This window comes from Musca domestica, unplaced genomic scaffold, assembly GCF_030504385.1.
Source record: "Musca domestica strain aabys unplaced genomic scaffold, Musca_domestica.polishedcontigs.V.1.1 42, whole genome shotgun sequence".
Classification (NCBI taxonomy): Eukaryota; Metazoa; Arthropoda; class Insecta; order Diptera; family Muscidae; genus Musca; species Musca domestica.
The window spans coordinates 6,674,107-6,694,073 of NW_026712329.1; the positions used below are offsets into that span (position 1 = coordinate 6,674,107).

Consider the following 19,967-nt stretch of genomic DNA (forward strand, 5'->3'; position numbering starts at 1 on the left):
ATTTTCAAAAGTAAACTCTTCATTTCATACTTTAGCTAGCCAGCATTTCCTACTTGAGATTGCAATCTTATCTCTCTTTTTTAATATTTGTTAAGAATTTAATATTAACAAAAAAATTCCAAAGATATGGTGATGTCGTCAGAGCGGCAATAAACCGAAATTGCGCAAATGTTCTAATTAAAAAAACGTGAGCTTCAACCAGCAACAACAAAAATTAGACCAACTAACAATTGTTGTTTTTATTAACAAATTTGTGGAATATTCTAAAATTTCGCAAATGCCACTTCGGAATTTTGTATTTATTTTATGATTGCCGATATCTCCATCTCCATGTTATGCGAAGCGTTTTCGTTGATTGCGGCAAAGCGCGCGGGCCAAGCCAATAACAATTGGAAACCCAAACAATTGCCAAGATTATTTGTTGTTCAAATAAATAAAAGACGGTGGGGAAACGAATCTGTGACTTTTGTTTACATTTCGCATTTGTTGTGGCCAATAGTAAAGCTCTGAGCGAAGTGACCTCTTTTGGTGTTGTTTACAATTTTCGTAATGCAATATTTTGAGTTTTTTTCTTTAAGTAACACAAGGTCTCCATGGTGAAGATGGAAGTCTTTGAACATTGATGACCAAGGAGTTGAGGGAAGAAGAAGCTATATAAAGAAAAGTGACATCAAGGTGTCTGCATAGAGAAGTTAAAGTACAGAAAATCTTTATCTAGAGGAGCTAAAGGGAATATTATTTATTATCCACCAAAATTTCCCTGAGCACATGTGTGGTGAAATTAAGTACAAATTCAACGCTAGTATGCCAAAAATGGAAATATTGTCTTAGTCTTGGATCTTTGTTTTTTGGTAAGTACTTGCTCTGTAAGACATGCCCGTGTTAAAATAAGGGATTATGATGAAGTTTTGTAAGTAGTTACTGGTGTCAAAAATGTTTTTAATAAAACCATTATTTGCATTAAGATTCTTTGCTAAGTTTAGATCAGCAGAAAAAAAAAAAAAGTGAATAATGGTCTAAAAATAAATGGTCTTTGCCAAATCAATCTTTGATCTTCTTGGTATCCCCGTACTCGTTTAAATTGAGGTTAACGAAGTCAAAAAAAAAAAAAAAAATCAAATAAAAACCGATTAAAATAAATGAATGAAATACGCCAAACCTCCTCTGGCTTACTGTCAATCATACTTTCAAATAAACAGAACTGCTTTCTATGAACACACATAGCTTTTGGCAGATTGTGGTAATAGGAGACGACGAATTGTGAGGAGGGAATTATTCCATCATACCGGAATAGAAGATAAAACTAGATTTCCATTTTGTTTCTCCCAAAAAGAGCAACAACATATCGGCTTATATCTAATACAAAACTCAAAAAAAAACAAAAACTAGTGGTTGCTACTAACTTAGTCTTAGTACCTCTAAATCCAATGCAGTTGAGAGACAAGGCAAAGAAATGCTGCAACGATTTTCCCAAAATCTACATTCAAATACAAGAGAAATTTCCGGCATATTTATGGAACTTCGGTATGTGAGTGTGGTTCAAAATTTTCTTTTCTTTGGCGCAAAGAAAGTATCTGGTAGCAGAGAAAAACAAAAACGAAAACTGTCACAAATCTGTCAGACAAGACAGTCAGTCTTTGCTTGTAGAACAAGTTAGCCTCAGGTATTAACGTGAATAACAAGCATTTGTAATCGGTTTACATGAATGAAAACAAAAAAAAAAAAACACATTTCACTCAACCAAAGGAGAAGAAGAAGAACTGCCCATCAATTACAGATATAAATGTTGGTTGCTGGTAAATGACGGACAGGCATATACAATTTTCACTGTCAAAATATGAAATGATGTCTTCATCTGTTGAAGACATTAGAAAGGTCTGCTATGTGGTTTTTAAAACTACTTGACTCTGTGTAGGTCTTAAGTAAATACGAAAATTTCTTTAAGTCATCGCTTCAGCTTGTCAAAGAGTCCCCCTTCACGATCGTCTAAAGGGACCATTTTCAGTTGTCTAAGACACCCTTCACGGCGCGTCTAAAAACCTCCTCCAAAGCGTCTAAAGGAACCCCCTTGAGTTCGTGCATAGAAACTAACAGAAGCTTGTCTATAGTGACTCGCCTATGGATCTTTTTATATATTAAAGCTCGCCAAAAGAGACACACTTTCCGGTCGCCTAAATAAACTCCCTTCAGCGTGTTTAAAGCGACCCCCTTCAGCGAGTATAAAGAGACCACCTTCAGCTTGTATAAAGAGACTCATACATTGATGTTTGCATATAGAAGCTCGTAAAAAGTGATATCCTTTCCGGTCGTCAAAATATAATCTTTTCGGTCGTCTAAGGAGGCCCCTTTAGCGTGTCTAAAGAGTTCTCCTTTAGCTCGTCTAAAGATAGCTCCTTCAGCGCGCCTTAAGTGGCCCCCTTTATCGAAGCTTAAGAGACCCCCTTTAGATCATCTAAAGTCACCAACTTCAGCTCGTCTAAAGAGGCTAACAGCAGCTTGTCTATAGAGACTCATATATGGATGTTTGATTAGGGAAGCTCGTCAAAAGAGACCCACTTTCCGCTCGTCAAAAAAACTTAATTCAGCGCGTTTAAAGACACACCATTCAGCCGTCTAAAGATACTCCCTTCATTTCGTCTTAAGATTCCCCCTTCTGCTTATCTAAAGAACTCCCCTTCTGCCAGGCTTAAGAGATCATCCAAAGATACCACCTACAGCTCGTCTAAAAACAACAATGTTTATACCCTACACCATTTACCATTTGTTTGTAACAGGCAAAAGTTAACGAGATAGACCCATAGTTCCTTTTGATGATCTGCATAGAATCACATTCTGACTCGATTTATGCATATCCGTCCGTCCGTTTATCTGTCCACTTATTTTTGTAAACAAAGTACAGGTCGCATTTATTGACCGATTCAGATTAAATTTTGCACAAATAAGTTGTTTGGACCAAGGGCGAACCCTATTGAAATTGGAGAAAATCGGCCAAAATATAGGTATAGCTCCCACATATTTTCGTCCAATTTGGCTAATATTGTGCACCAAACTTGTAATACCAGCCCAAATAAGTATGCCAAATTTTTCTTTGTTTTTTTTCTCTTAAATGATCTCTTTTTGGACAGCGACACCAGTGGATGTTCGTGTGCACCATTTATATGGGAGCTCGTCAAAGGAAAAACCCTTTCCGCTCGCCCAAAGAGACCACTTCAGCGCGTCTAAAGATACCACCTTCAACTCGTCCAAAACAGCTCTTCTATGGAGGCTGAATGCTTGTCTATGGAAGCTCCCTGCTTCAGCTCGTCTACAGACTAGAGACGAGTCCCTGTTTCAGCAGTTGTCGATGATGAGTCGACTGTCAGCTTCAGCTAATCTATGAAAGACGACTCTCTACTTCAGCTCATCGATGAGAGACGACTTCCTAATTTAGCTCGTCTATAGGAAATTACTCCCTGCTTCAACTCGTTTATTAGTGAGTAGACCCTTCTTCAGGTCGTTTATAATCAGTTACTCTCTACGAAACTCCCCCTTGGAGATCCTTGGAGAGAGACCCCTTCTCTGGTCTACAAAGTCGCTCTGGCTTATTAAGCTTCTAATCAGTTGGTTTATAAAGCCTTAATTAAGCTGTTCTCTAGCGTCTTTTGGTCTATTAAGTTTCCCACTTACCAGCTGATCTTTAATGACCCCCACTTCCCCTCCTCCATATGTTGATCTATAAATTCTCTTACAGTCCCATTTCATCGCGTCCACTTTAAGTTAGTTTCTAATGTTTGCTTCAGCTGGTCCTTTTCAAGTGGGCTATAGAGCCTGCGTTAAAGCTTGCTTTAAAGCATTTCTTCAGATCGGATGTTTAGGTCTATTTTAATTCGACTATAAAGCACCTTTTCAGCTCGATTATAATCCCCCTTTAGCTTACCATTACCTTAATTCGCCTATTAAATTCGCTTCAGCCGACTCCAGTTCGGCAATAACGATATTTTTCTCTTATCTTATTTCATTGCAATTTGTTCAACCTCCAAGCTGTTTATTTATAATTTGTATAAAAATTAGAAATCTATGACAAAATCTGAAAAACTGTATCTTGCGTAGCACGGGAGTAAAATGGGAACCTACAATCAAACATCATCTACCTATCTATCTACCAACTAACCGACGAACCAGCCAACCTTGCCTTCTAGCAAATGCAGGAAAATACTCGACAACTAAGTACCTACATGTGATGAACAATAGCCAACGAAGCGTGTATAACAAGCCAGCCACTCAGCCAGTCATTCAAAAAAGAAAACAACAACAACTGGAGGGAAGAAAAACATGTGAATATGGCGCAGTGGTGGTACTGGCCCTCAGCTGTTGGTGTCATACTACACGGCCCCTGACTGCTCGTGTTTGTTGCCCAAAGAAACCTTGAGAATTCCAAAAACAAAGCAACAACAACAGACAAACAGACATCCAACAATACAAGAGTTATTGTGTGAACAAGAGATTTATATGGCATATTTTTATTTCGTTGTCTTCCTCTTCCACCTCCCTTGGTTGGCTATTATTTTAGCTGTGGCTGCTTTCACAAGGAAAATTGCAGACAGCAGTCAGGAATGAATATTTTCCCGCATTATAATCAAAACATCTCAATTTTTTTAATTAAAATTTTACAGTTGGAAAATTCAAGATCACTTTTCTTGCTCTGTCTCTGGCCAGTGAGTGTGGCAACATGAATGAAAGCGTGGAAATGTGAAAGGGAGGACGTTTTCAATTGCTATCTGAGCTTAGGAGGAGAATCGTTTTCTTTTAAAGTACAACTATATACCATTCCCCCCTCTCCCCTCTCCTATTCCTATATTTGACTGGAGCAACATAAAAATGTTCTGTAGAATAATTATGATAATGGCTTTTTTGTTTTTTTCTCTCGTCTACTTCTTCTAATGCACTTTTCATTGAAATGCTTTTAGTTTACATTTCCTTATTAGGTTCTTTTTTCACGGGAAATCTATTTCAATAATGACAAGATAAACAACAAGCGGATCATTCATGGTCTCATTACTTATCTACGTTGTTATGCGCCGAAATAGAGGGGCGAGAAGAGGTGGGGGATGAAATTAAGCTTTCCCATTAAAGGCCAGATCAGCCTAATTATTCCAAACAATTTTAATGGAAAGAAAAAAAGATGCTGAGAATACCATAAACAACAATAAAACTTTATTTAATTACATATTAAACATGTTCTTTCGTGTCTAATGTGTTGTTTCCTTTGCCTAGACAAGGGTGATTGCATGTCATGATTTATTAGTCTTTAAATTTGAAATAATATTTACCTCCTTAATCACGCTCGAAGGGAAGAAGATTTGTTAAGAATTGACCCCAACAGTAATCAATGGCTCAGACTTACTCAGAGAGATGATTTGATCTTTTCGATCAAAGTCGATTCGTATTCTGAGAATCTATTTTCAATGCGTCGGACCTGGGGTTACTCTGTATATGATCAAAAACCAAATCACAATTCACAAAAAATCATAACTAACCTGCCAAGGGAGAACTGCCATCAGATACGGCCTACAATTACGTTATTGGCAAATTCATACAATCATAACATCGAAATAAAATGGCATCGCTTCTGAGGTAACATCCCGACTTAATGAAAAGGCCACACTTAGCAAATCAGCAATTCCCGTTTTCCATATCTTGTCCCCACTCAAACTTTATATAGTTTTTTTCCTATTCTATATAAGCATAGGAGGGACCTGACAACTTTGGGATAACACAGTTCAAAGCTCAAATTGTAATTTCGGTGAAATAATACAACACTGTTTTCACTTGTAGCTGAGCTGTATACCTTCAGCTAATGTCCCTTGCGAAGGTGTGGGCAAATATTGTCTATTTCGTATTTGATCAGATTTGAACTATATCGACTCATCGATTTATTTGAAAAAATGTTGAAATGAGCGTGTAGACCAAAGTAGTAGACCAAAGTACTCCTTTATCTAATACAAAATAAAATCATTGTGTTGTAAAATCAAACATTTATTTTTAATTTTATAAAAATAATAAAAATTAACATTTTAGCCTCTGTGGGGGAGGCACCCGAAGGAGTGGGCCGATATATTCCATATTAACATCAGATCACTGGTTGAGAAAAATATTTAGATATACCAAGTTTTAAAGAATAGCTGATTTGTTTCGCAAGTTATTATCGTCCCTTGTGGGGACGCATAAGATCATTGGTTAATAAAATGTTGGAATATGTGAAATTTGAAGAGAATCAGGTGTTTATTTCGTTTTTTAAGAGAGATATAATTATTCAAATAAACCGCGCTGGGGAAGGTGCCGGAAGGAGTAGTCAGATGTATTTCATCTTCAGATTAGATCTTACGTAGGTAGAAATCTTGAATAGCTCCTGGGGAAAATATTTTCAAATGAAAGCTAAGAGAACTGATGGGGAAAAGTGTCTATCAAAATTTTCCAAAATTTTTGCCTTCTCTGCCTTGTCCCTTATTCTTATGCAAAAGAAAAATACTACAAATAAATGTTTGCCTTCGATCACAACTGAAATGTCTCTCATCTTACCATCAGCTTTGTGTGTCATCATTAATGAAACATCTTTGCACATTTACCATTCTGACCTGCATTGTATCTCTTTATGGTTCATTTAACTCATATTTATTGCTATTATCGATGTCTTTAGCACACTTCCCCAAATTTATGACATAACTAATAGACTTTTTATACCCTACAACACTATGTGTTGGGGGTATTATAAGTTTGATTGGGCCAAAAATTATGTAACACCTCGAAATATTGGTTTCCCACATAGGAAAGTATATATGGATCTTCCTAGCTCGCCGAGCTGAGTCTATCTAGCTATGTATGTCCGTCCGTCTGTCCGTCTGTCCATGTTAATTTGTAATCACTCTACAGCTCGCAATTATGGCCCGATCTTCACGAAATTTAGAATGTAGGTGGGGCTTGGACCAGAATAGAACCCTATTGCTTTTGGAGATGATTGCCAAATGTTTAGGGGTTGAAATGGACCAAATACTGAAAAAATGTCGGATTTTGCATTAGCTATACAGGTCGCAATTATAGACCAATGGACGCGACATTTCGCATGTAGATACAGTTTAGGGCGGGGAAGAAGCCTACCAATTACGGTGATCATCGGATAATATTTAGCGGGTAAAATAGACCATATCTTTTGTGTTGAAAAAAATCAAAATTTTTCATTAAACCGTGAATATTTTAAATCCCGGCGAAATCACAAAGTCATCACAAGGTTACTTCTGACCTTTACATTGATGTTATTATCCAACAAATCGGATATATAGCAAAATAAGTGCGACATATATGTTTATCAAAGGAGATATGTGTCGAGAACGGCTGAACTGATTTCGACAGTTCTCATTAATTCAGAATGGCCTCTTGTCAGGAAAGAAAAAACGTCTAAAAAAATCGCATAAAAATATCTCTCTAAAGATGAAAATATTGATTTTGTAAAATTTTCTCATATTTTTTCAATTTTGTCATATTTTTGGCATATTTTCATTTTGAATTAAACATTTGGTAATATTTCTACAGCTAACAAAACTAAGTAGTTAGGATATCGGGATATCATATACAGATCTCATTTATGGCCCGATCCTTACGAAGTTTTGCATGGGGATAACATGAGGGTCAGAATAGAAGCCTACTCTTTTTGGAGATGATCGCCATATATTTGGGGGTTGAAATGGACCAAAAAACTGCAAAATTGTCAACAGGTCGTAATTATCGCCCGATCCTCACGCACATTTGAATGGGGGTTACCGCACATTATAAAAGCCAAGCAGTTTCAGATGGCCATCCAAAAATATTCAATGTGTGAAATAGTTTGCCAACTTTTGTAGACAAAATACGAAAATGTCCATTCCAGTGACTTTTTGGAGAATTCACAAATACAGGACAGATGCACTTCTGACTATTTCGTTAACGCTGATTTCGTTGAAGAATATAGTCAAATGTCTATATCTCATATAGATGCGTTTCAGTCAAAAACCAATAATAAATGTTAAACTTTTGCCACTTCTGAGAGATTATAGGTCTTTGGGAAAATTTTGTTTCCAGATCTAGGAAGACCATTTACGTGCAACATCTACCAATAAATTGGAAATGAGCAAATTGGTTAAAGTTGCTATTATTCGAAAATTAGAGAACAAAACCTGATGGTTTTCTTTTATAATTTGTCACAATATCTTGTGGAATTCTTTCGAGTATCTCGCCTATATAAACTGTATCGTTTATTATAGTGTTGTAGGGTATTCAACGGTCGGCCCCGCTCGACTGTAGCCTTTGCTTACTTGTTTATATTAAGCTTAGAACAAATATGCATATTTTTGCTCGTCTCTATTAGCTACCCACTTGTTCTGATAGCTGCCCCACAATGCAAAAACATTTAAGTAGTCTGTGCTTGGTCCAAGGAAGAACCCTATTGAAATTGTTGGTAAACAGTTTACATTTGGCTCCCGTATGTATCGTCATCCGATATCATATCCATTGTGCCACAAAATGCATAATATTTGACATTGTAACAGACGTCTAAAATCACCCTGGAAGCAAGTTCGTAAAATTTGATGAAACTCAGTACCAGATATATTCATTGCTCTCGTTTATATGTTTCATTCGATTTAATAATTAGGACCCCTAAAGACAAATACCTTTGTCAAACGTTGGCGAGATCGGCTCAGACTTGGATATCGCCAGATCCCGAAAAATTCGCTGGAATTTGTACAAAGAGTGAAATTTACTCGAATTCGAGCTAGTGCGCTCCTGGAACAGAAAAATATCGAGCAAACTCAATTTTTCGATGTCGCTCGTATATTAGTGAGCTTATTTTCCTCGTTTTTGAGTGAGCATAAAATTCGTTCAAAATAGAGCAAATTCTACTCTTGCCGAGCACTCTTTTTGTCACATCATTGTTCTATATCTATGTATGAGTATTTTTCCGCTTCGTACACTTTTGAGCTATTCTGCTCTTACTCTTATTATTCAAACTGGAGTGACTCGGGAGTGCTCCCACATAAACAAATGAGTGAAGAGTAGACTCTGTAAAGAAAAACTCCCAATCTTCGAGAAATCCTGCTCGCGAGCAAGTTTCGCTTCCGGGCGAGCAAATCTGTGCTCTGGATATATTTATGTATGAGTATTTTTCCGCTTCGTACACTTTTGAGCGATTCTGCTCTCACTCTTATTATTCAAACTGGAGTGACTCGGGAGTGCTCCCACATAAACAAATGAGTGAAGAGTAGACTCTGTAAAAAAAACTCCCACTCTTCGAGAAATCCTGCTCGCGAGCAAGTTTCGCTTCCGGGCGAGCAAATCTGTGCTCTGGATATTGACCGATTTAAGGTTTATTGAGCACCAAATATTGAAAATTAACCCACATAGGAAGGGTTTCCACACATACGACCCATTTTGCTACTATAGCTCACATATATATTTTCTAATATTTCATTTTGAATCATACTATAAATTTACTACTAGAATGAAGCCGTTTAATTTTTTAACAAATCGATCCACACATGGTAATAGCTCTCATATATACGTTTCATCCGATATTATATTTATACCTCCATTCAATTCAGTGTAAATCAGATTAATAATATTCTATGTTCGTTCTATCTGATTTCAAATTTCCCCCGTTCTCGTAAATACGTATTCAATATTGATCGTTGCTAAGTTTTCTTTAAAAAAAAATCTTTTTAAATTTGATATACAGTAATGCACATAAATATTGGCACACCGACAGTTTTCAAATTAACAATTTGTATTATGCTCGGCATGCAATGTGTAGTGGCTGAAAATTATATTTTTACGTAAATGAAAGAATATAGCACCACATACAACTTTGTTTTTATATCAAATTAGTAAGTATTATTTTCTTTAATGCATAAACTAATAAGTCAACTTTTTGTGCACAAAAGTATTGGCACACCTGTATTACTATGTGGCAACTATGTAAAAATTTATATTCTGGCAATTCATTTGCTAGAAAATATGAACGGCTATTTACCGTTTTAAACAACCAAGCTAATTTTTTCCAGAAATTCGAGCAGTTGTGAAAATTATTGGTTGAAAATAATATATGAAGCAAGTATAGGTGGCAAACTTAAAGAAACCACAGAATCCCAGCGTAAAATTATTATTAATTTACACAATCAAGGAAAATCATATGCCGAGATTGGAGAAATTATGGATAGAAGCCGATTTACCATTCGAAACATCATTCATCGATTTAAAGAGGCACTTAATTTGGAAAATATAAAGCGCTCTGGCCGGCCCGGAATTTTTAGTGATCGAGAATGCATGCAAATTGTTAGAAAAGTCAAAACAACGTCAACGCAAATTGCTGCGGAAGTTAAAGAAGATTTTGCCATGACGAAAAGACGAGTGCTGCATGAGGCTGGCTACAACGCGCGAGTTGCTAGACGTAAACCACTCATTTCTCAAACCAACCAAATGAAACGTTTAGAGTATGCAAAGGAGTATAAAAATAAGTCAACTGAGTTTTGGGACCAAGTGCTCTTCTCCGATGAAAGCAAATTTAATATATTCCAGTCGGAAGGAAGAGTTACTGTGTGGCGAAAACCAAACACTGCCTATGACAAACAAAACCATGCACCAACTGTTAAACATGGTGGTGGGGGAGTTATGGTATGGTGTTGTATATCTGCTAGAGGTGTTGGAGAACTAGTTTTTATAGATGGAATAATGAACAAAATAATTTATCTCGATATTTTAAAGGGAAATTCGAAGAAAAGTACCGAAAAGCTGAACCCAACTAATTTATTAACCTTTCAGCATGATAACGACCCAAAGCACACATCTCATATTGTGCGAATGTAGCTAACATACAACACCGCACACGTACTGCCACACCCACCACACTCTCCAGACCTCAATCCAATTGAGCATTTATGGGAAGAACTGGACAGACGGGTTAAAAAACCTGAACTTTCAAATAAAACTGAGCTGCAAATAGCCTTATTGAAAGAATGGTAAAATATAGGCGAAGAAACGACCAGAAGATTGGTCCATTCCATGCCAAAACGACTGGATGATGTTATTAAATATAGGCGAAGAAACGACCAAAAGATTGGCCCATTCCATGCCAAAACGACTGGATGCTGTTATTAAACTGTAGGGATTGCCAACAAAATATTAATTCGCAAATATTTTCTATATTCATAAGATATAATTTAGGTGTGCCAATACTTTTGTGTTCTGAAAATATTTTTTGGTATTAAATAAAATAAAAAAAATTGATAATCCAAAATCGCATCATATAGCATCAAATTCATTCATTTATATATCTTCTTCTTCTATATCTATAAAAGAGGAAAATGTTTGTATGTTTGTTTGTTTGTAATTTATGGACTCCAAAACCGCTGAATAGATTTTCCTGAAAATTTCCATATATACTGCAACATCGCCTGAAAGTAACATAGGCTATATACATTTTTGAATTTCCACTTGGAACTGGAGATATAGCATCAGAATCGGAGGTACCTTCCAAAAATTTAGATTTTATATGCACATATCTATTGATTGGTTGAAGATACAGTCTCCAAATTTAGAATACGTAACGGAATTCGGAACAAAAATAAGTTTGCCAAATTATATTGTAATCGGTTCAGATTTGGATATAGCTCCCATATATATTTTCGAACGATTTCGTTCATTTGATGCTTCAAACACGATATGAATGTTCGATTCCAATGAAATTTGGAATGTGTGACGGGATTTAATCCGAAAATAAATTTGTCAAATTATATTGAAATCGGTTCAGATTTGGATATAGCTCCCATATATATTTTCGGCCGATTTCAAGCATTTGATGCACCAAACACGCTATGTATCCCCAATTTCAATGCAATTTGAAACGTGTGATAGATTTTATCTAAAAAATTGATTTCCCAAATTATATTGAAATCGGTTCAGATGTTTGGTCCACCAAATACATGAAATCGGCCGAAAATGTATATGGAAGCTATATATACATTTTCGGCCGATTTCATGTATTTGGTGGACCAAACACGACATGTATTTCCAATTGTAATGAAATTTAAAATAAGTAACGGAATTGGGAGCCAAAATGAATTTGTCAAATTAAATTGAAATCGGTTCAGATTTGGATATAGCTCTCATATATATTTTCGACCGATTTCATGTATTTTATGCTATGTATGTTCGATTCCAAAGAAATTTGGAATATATAACGGGATTTTGATTAGAAAATAAATTAGTCAAATTATATTAAAATCGGTTCAGATTTGGATATAGCTCCCATATATATTTTCCGCCGATTTCACATATTTGATGCACAAAACACGATACGTATTTCCGATTCCAACGAAATTCGGCATGAGTGGCTAAATTTGGTACAAAAATAAATTTGACAAATTATATTCAAATACGCTCAGATGTGATTATAGCTCCCAAACATATACTCAGCCGATTTCACATATTTGATGCACAAAACACGATACGTATTTCCGATTCCAACGAAATTCGGCATGAGTGGCTAAATTTGGTACAAAAATAAATTTGACAAATTATATTCAAATACGCTCAGATGTGATTATAGCTCCCAAACATATACTCAGCCGATTTCACATATTTGATGCACCCAAAGCGAGAGAGACAAAATCTGGCACCAGCAAAAATTGCCAAATTATATTGAAATCAGTTGAGGTTTGGATATAGCTAACATATATATTTCGGTCGATTTCATACATATTATGCACCAAACACGATATATATGACCGATTCCAATGAAATTCAGAATGTGTGGTGGAATTTGGTTATAATAATAAATGTGATAAATTAATTGGAAATTAGTTAAGATTTGGATATAGCTCCCATATATATATTCTCGGCCGATTTCACATATTTGACGCACCAATTTCAATGAATTATGAAAGGTGTGGCGGAGTTTTGTGTAAAAGTAATTTTTTTAAATTATATTTAAATCATTGACCCACAACGCCTTAGGCTAACACTAAAAAACAACACAACAATTTATTTGAAATACGCTTATTACGGCGAAGTATGTTGCTATCTCGAATTCACTAATTGCAATAGAAAAACCACTCTACTTAAAAAAATTGCAGTTTCCTGCACGCTTAGTATTTGCTATGAAATAAATAAATCCAAAGGACAAACCCTTCGTGTATGCATGTCATGTTACTGCTTTTGTAATGATTTTGTTTATTTACGCATTAAATTAGTGCAATATTCTTTTTTTTAATTTTTAAATTTGTTTTTCTTTATCCAACATATATTCGTATATAAAATTTTGAAAGCACATAAAATCAAAAGGGGTAGCGAAGCGCACCGGGTTCAGCTAGTAAAAATATATTTATGCAAACATTATTACGCGCAGGTAATGCTTACAAGGTTACAATTCTTACTATTATTATTCCCATAAAATTGGCAATAGGATTTGATTTTCTTCAAATTTTTGACATCCCAAAAGTTTTCAATATTAAATGAAGCGGAACACTTCCTTCCACTATATCTGGTAACTCAGGCATATTTCAAAATGTTCCAAAAAGGATCACATATTTCATATAAAGAGAAAGTAGAGGTTGGTATAGTCCAAATCCAGTATTTATACTCTTTCGGAACCTCCCACATAAAGTGTCAACAGTTTAAAGAATCATAACGCAAGCCAAAATATATAAAAATAAACGGACATTGTCTGAGGGAATACATTTGTCGGCAAAACCGACCGATACTTTTTAACTTATTCTGTACGTTAATTTGTGTTATTTGTTATTATTTATGTATCTTTGCGTTTTTGTAATCATTGTAAACTATTACCTGTATATAGTTATTACTCAAAATGCCCTTCAATTTGAACCAACATGAACTTTTGACCTCTAATGGAGGTAATGAATTAAATATCTACGAAGGTACTTATTTGTCAAACGAAATTAAAGAGAAAACAAGCAATCAGAGGAGACACCACGAAAATGCAATAAAAAAGATAAAACAATAACAATATTTACCAACCTATGATGAATGGACAGATGATCCGTTGCGGTATTATACCAAATAGCTTCTGTTGTTATTGTTGCTTTTAGCAAATTCATTAGTGAAATGCCAATTTAATATTTTACACGAGTCGCGAGCTAAGATGGAGATGGAGAAAGAGAGCGCGCGATAGACGAGGCGGGACAAACGTTTTACACAATCACTTTTTTAACAATTAATAAATTTTAATGATTTTTTCCCTTTAAACTAAACGATTTTTTCTCTTTCTCAATACAAAATAATTTGTAATGATGTTGCTGACAATGACAATTATTTTCTATTTTATTTTCTTATTTATTTTTCTTTGCACAATTCTTTTTTACTTTTCCACCAAGATTTCTTATGTATTTCTGCAATATTTAATTAATTAATTGATTTATTTCTTATGTTTGCAAATTTTTCATCATGTTTTATTTGCTCCTTGTTTACTCTTCCTCTCTCTCTCTCTCTCTCTCTCTTGAATTGCTTGTTTCTCAAGGGGGCGATAAGAGCTGAAAGATTTTCTTTTGCACTAAGTGGTATTTTTTAAATTTTCTTTAAAATTTATTCTATTTGAATAAAATAATTTTGTTGTAATAGCCCGCAACTATAGCTTTTTGTTCTATAAAAATAACTTGTTCTCTCCAACAACTCCTCTCCTTGCCATCAATGGACCTTCAAAGGGGGTCAATTGTTGTTAAATTAAAATGATTAGATTTTCTCTTTTTTCTTGATGATGTTGCTGCGGCTGTTATTGCTGTTTTTTTTATTTTTTATTCTCCTAATTCTACCATCACATGCGGGTGGCAGTAGCTGTTGTTGTTATTACTGCTGCCATTACCATAAATGTTTTGCACAACAACAATTTTAGTTAGATTTTGTTATTATTCTTTACTTGTTTCATTTACTATTAGGGTTGTTGGTCAATGCGGGAGGCGGTGTTGGATAGATGGTCGGGTTTCAATGAAATAAAACAACAAAAACAAATGCCAAATCACATCAAACACAACGAAAAATGTAATGCGCGCCTTCGTACACTCACGAATTTTGTACTTCAACGGCCAGCGAGAGACTGAATTAACTCGGCACTACGTGAGATTTAATTCACCGCTAAGTGAGTGAGTGAGACAGACTGGTTGGGAGAAAGAGAGTGCCTGACAGGGAAGAGGAAATACACAGAGAACCTGGGGTTATGTTTTGTTGTGTAGCCAAAATGGAAACAGTGTTGCATGTTTTGGTATTTAATACACAATACAACAACTGTCATATCTAATGACAGATGGAACAAAAGACAACCGTTACTAGCCGACAGATTTTAAATGGTTCAAAAATGAAGAGGTGAACAATAACTAAGTGGTTTTCAGAGCAATGATTAGCTCTCGATCATTTTTATTTGATAACATTAATAATCACACGTTCATCATACCCCGAGTTAAGCTTTTAAGGAAAAAATATTGAGCACGCCTACTATTACGCCCACTATTTCGATTTATCTAAAATCCTTAGTTTTACCACAATAATGAAGATATCGGTTTCAATATATACACGAGATACTGTTGACTTTCCATCCAACGCTAAGTATTTATTTGGGGCTGCGGAATTGATCACACCTACTTTTTAATCTATATGTATAAAAAAATCAATTGTTGTTCGTTGGTAATTGAATCAGTAGAGAACGACTGGACTGATTTGGATAATTTTTTTTAATGTACCCCTTCCCCGAGTTTTGTTTTTTTGCCAAGAAAAAGTGACCACGCCCAATTATACGCCCATTTTTTCGATTTAGCTAAAATCCTAATATTAGCATGAATAATGATTATATCAGTTCCATAGTTAGTATATGACGTACTCTTGACTCTCCCTCCCACCCTAGATGTCTGTTTGGTGTCAAAGGAACTGGATACACCTACTTCTTTAAATCTATATGTATAAAATTTAAAAAAGTATAGTAAGACATCAGTTGAGAACTGCTGGGCCTCAAATGACTCAAATGTTCTTTTGGTTATTTGTATTTACAGTGGTTATTTGTAATTACAGTTATTTGTAATTACATAAAAGAAAATATTGAGAAAATCCACTAAAAAATTACGGAACTGAAAAATGACTGTTCTATTTTGGTTATAATTTTGTGCAGAATTTTTTTCAAAATGCCTTTTGTAATTGAAAATTCTAGATAAAAAAAAAACGAACAAATCGAGAAATTTTGCGTACTTTATATACAATGTTGATTAAAAATACTTCTCAAAACATTCAAAGTCTCAACGTACTTTTTAATTGGGGCCATGCCTAATGCTGAACCAATAGTAAAAATAATAAAATAAACTTTAAATCTCAAATTATAGTTCATTCGGTAGAAATTACAACAAAAACTTGCAAAAGGGCGAATATTTAGTGGTATTATGTTACCTAAACCAAACGTATATATGCCAACTTCGTAGGAATCTATATGTATAAAAGAGGAAAATGATTGTATGTTTGCTTGTAATTTATGGCCTTGAAAACCGCTGAATATATTGTCCTGAAAATTTCCAAGTATACTACAACATCGCCTAAAAGTAATACAGGCTATATACATTTTTGAAATTTCATTTGGAATTGGAGATATAGCATCAAAATCGGAGGTACATCCCAAAAGTTTAGATTTTAAATGCACATATCTATTGATCGATTACAGATACAGTCTCCAAATTTAGAATGCGTAAGGGAATTTGAAACAACAATAAATATACCAAATTATATTGACATCGGTTCAGATTTGGGTGTAGCTCCCATATAAATTTTCGGCCGATTTTATATATTTGATGCACCCAATGTCCGATTCCAATGAAATTCGGACAGTGAGAAGAAATCTGGATCACCGCATTCGACCGTAATTTATTTTATATACTACTTTTTATATTTCTGTAAAAATATGGTAAAGAGAAAATGGAAACGAAAGAGAGTTTCAAAATAAGTTTTTGTGATCAAAATATGGTTTCAGAGGATGAGTATAAAGTAGCATTAATAAGGAAAAATTTTCGTGACAAAAGCAGTCCTTTAGCATTGCCTGAGGTAGATTCTATTAAGAAGTGAATGCTTTTAACTAATTGTGTTTTTAACATCCATAGATTTTAAATGTCTGGATACTCCAAGATAAATTCAGCCAATACCTCTTTCTGCTTTGCATTGGCTTTGTTGCATTTTTTTACCCTCCACTATAGTATGGAGGTTATATTAAGTTTGTCATTCCGTTTGTAACACCTCGAAATATACATTTTAGACCAACAAAGTATATATATTCTTGATCAGCATAAAATTCTATATCGATTTAATCCGTCCGTCCATCTGTGGCAATCACTCTATCTTCCGAACGAAATGAATTAGGTGGATAAAATGTTACTCAAATATATATTATGTCTGAAGGACTTTTGGTATTGAAAATGGGCAATGTAGGTCCACGTCTTCGTATAGCATCCATATAACGGTACCTCCCGATATTCGTTACTGTGTTGATTTTAGCGATATTATTCACCGGTATTGTTTCAAATTTGGTATTTGAAGTTCGTAATGGATACTACAGCCTATGAGAGAAGGTTGTCTGTGCAGGTTCACATCTTCGTATAGGCCCCATATAACGGTACCTCCCGATATACAGTATTTTGCTGATTTTAGCTAATTATTCACTGTATTTTTTTTTTAAGTTTCGAACTTGAGTATTGTAATGGCTTATGACAAACCCTAATATAACAGTCTCATTCGGTATTTTTAAGATTTTAACAGAATTTTTAACGGATTTTATTGTTTTTGAGAATTGCCAATTTCGTTACAAACGGTGTTCGGCCCGGCCGAACTTACAGCTTTTTTACTTGCGCATTTCTTTCTTTGATCCGCAATAAATGTAATATTTTCTTAAATGTATTTTACCGAAATAGAAAAATACTTACATTTTCATCAACTTCTTGTTTTTTTTTTTTTTTTTTTGTTACCTTTTTCTGCGCAAAAATCACTACATACTTTCTTTTCGACAACATACTACCTATCGTGTACAACATCGTGTAGAAACAATTATATTTCGATTGCGGTGATATGACCCAGATCGAAGGCTTTCTATAAATTAACAAACCATTTAAAGATGTCGTAAAACTAAACAAAATTGTCTGAAAATACAATTGATATATAATACAGTATATTTATTAGTACATTGACATGTTTTTTTACGCAAGTTCAATACAAAAAACAATAACAATATTATATTTTTGAATAATAATAACAAATAAAAAGAATAAGTAATTCTATAAATAATATATCAAAAAGTGTAAAATAATTTGCTACAACTATGTTATTCTTTTTTTACTTCGTACATGTGAAGTTTATATATTTATGTTTGTATATATAATAATGGGTATGTATATATATATATAAATTTTTGTAAATATTGTATTAAAATATCAAATCGAATCGATGCAAAACAACAATGTTGACAAATATTTTATAACAATGATTACGCAAAAAAATATTCACGTTTATACTCGCATAATAAATTTAGTTAACAATAAAGTTCGGCTAGGCCGACAACTCTTGTGTTTTTACAAAAAAAAAAATCCTTCACTTAAAGTGTTTAAATTCAAATTGTTGTATTGGACAAATGTGTTTTTAACGATATTTTTTCTACATTTGTAAAGGATTATGAAAGTGGAAAATAGAGGATGTAATAAAGAGGTAGATTTATTCGAATGTAATACAATCCCAAATAAAGTGCGAATCAACGAATGAATAAATCACAAGATTAAATTCTGATCTTTAGCTAAAGTTTTCATTGACATGTTCAAAGTTTGGGGAACGAAATTGTTGTTGCAAGTCCGCTCAGTGCATGATCGTGAGCGGCTTTCATTAATTTATTAATTTTATTTATTTTTTTAATTAATTATTAAGGGATTAAGCCTGACCATTTTGCAACAACAAAACACTATGGTATCCCGAACAAACAAGCCAACACTGTTTTAATTTATTTCTTATAATAACATAATCGCCCTTATTCTATTTGGCGGCGCCGACATCGTTGGAATGACATCACTTGTTTTCAACGTCTACACCAATTTGGTATTTTGTAACAGGGCCGACTGTTTATCGATAATTTGAATCTGTCATCACTAATATTTGCGACAGCTGATATATATTGTTACAAATTTAGTTTAAACCCAGTATAGAAAGGCCAAAGTCGGGATGGGCCGACTTTATGATACCCTACACCACTTTGCATATATAGTCGTAGTATGCTATATCTGATAGTTGGCAAAAAATATCATTGTCGTGACGAGTATTTTACGGGTATGAGGGAGTAAAATACAAATCATATACAGGGTGAGGTGAAAAACTACAATCAACTTCAGACAGCTATCTGAAGCCACTAAGCCACTCGTCCAACAGCTGTTAAAATTATTACAGTAATAGCTCATTATATTGTTTACAAGCGTACGAAAGCATTTTGCTGAGAATTTTCCAGAAAAAAGTTGATAGTCTGATTTCTTTATATTTAGCTGGAAAACCACAAGTGGCTATCGTTAGAGCACTCCAGCACTTAAATGTAAATAAATCTTTTGTGGCTCGTACCATCGCTCGTTACCGTGATACTGGTAGCGTAGTCCTTCGCCAAGCTAGTCGACGGAAGGAAACAGCAACATCAGCAGAAATGGTTCGAAAAGTAAAGAAGCGACTTAATTGAAACGCGTGTCGCAGTGGCCGAAAAATGGCTCGTGAGCTGAACATATCGCAAAAATAAGCTCGGGGTAAGCCATTGAAATTCCAATTTTATTTTTCTTTTTTTTAGGGTATAAAAATATGTTTTTTTTTTTTTTGTTTGTTTCTGGATGTAATTTCGAACCGAATGATGAAGAAAAAGTAAAAAAAAGTAATTTGATGTGAACAAGGTAATAAGTATCAGTCGATTT

At 34.5% G+C, this 19,967-nt stretch overlaps 1 protein-coding gene across 6 annotated transcripts in view; it reads right to left on the reverse strand.

The window, feature by feature from the left end:
- The window catches only part of LOC101889065 (rho GTPase-activating protein gacU), a 63,859-nt gene extending 48,742 nt beyond the window's left edge, over window positions 1–15,117 (reverse strand). For 5 of the 6 annotated variants that reach the window (XM_059127113.1, XM_059127112.1, XM_059127111.1 and 2 more), the window contains exon 1: window positions 14,041–15,117. The gene's annotated coding sequence lies outside the window, so the exon portion shown is untranslated. Of the gene's footprint in view, window positions 1–14,036 lie in introns of all 6 variants that reach the window. The other variant, XM_059127110.1, reaches the window with a different exon arrangement.
- Between the last annotated feature and the right edge of the window lie 4,850 nt (window positions 15,118–19,967).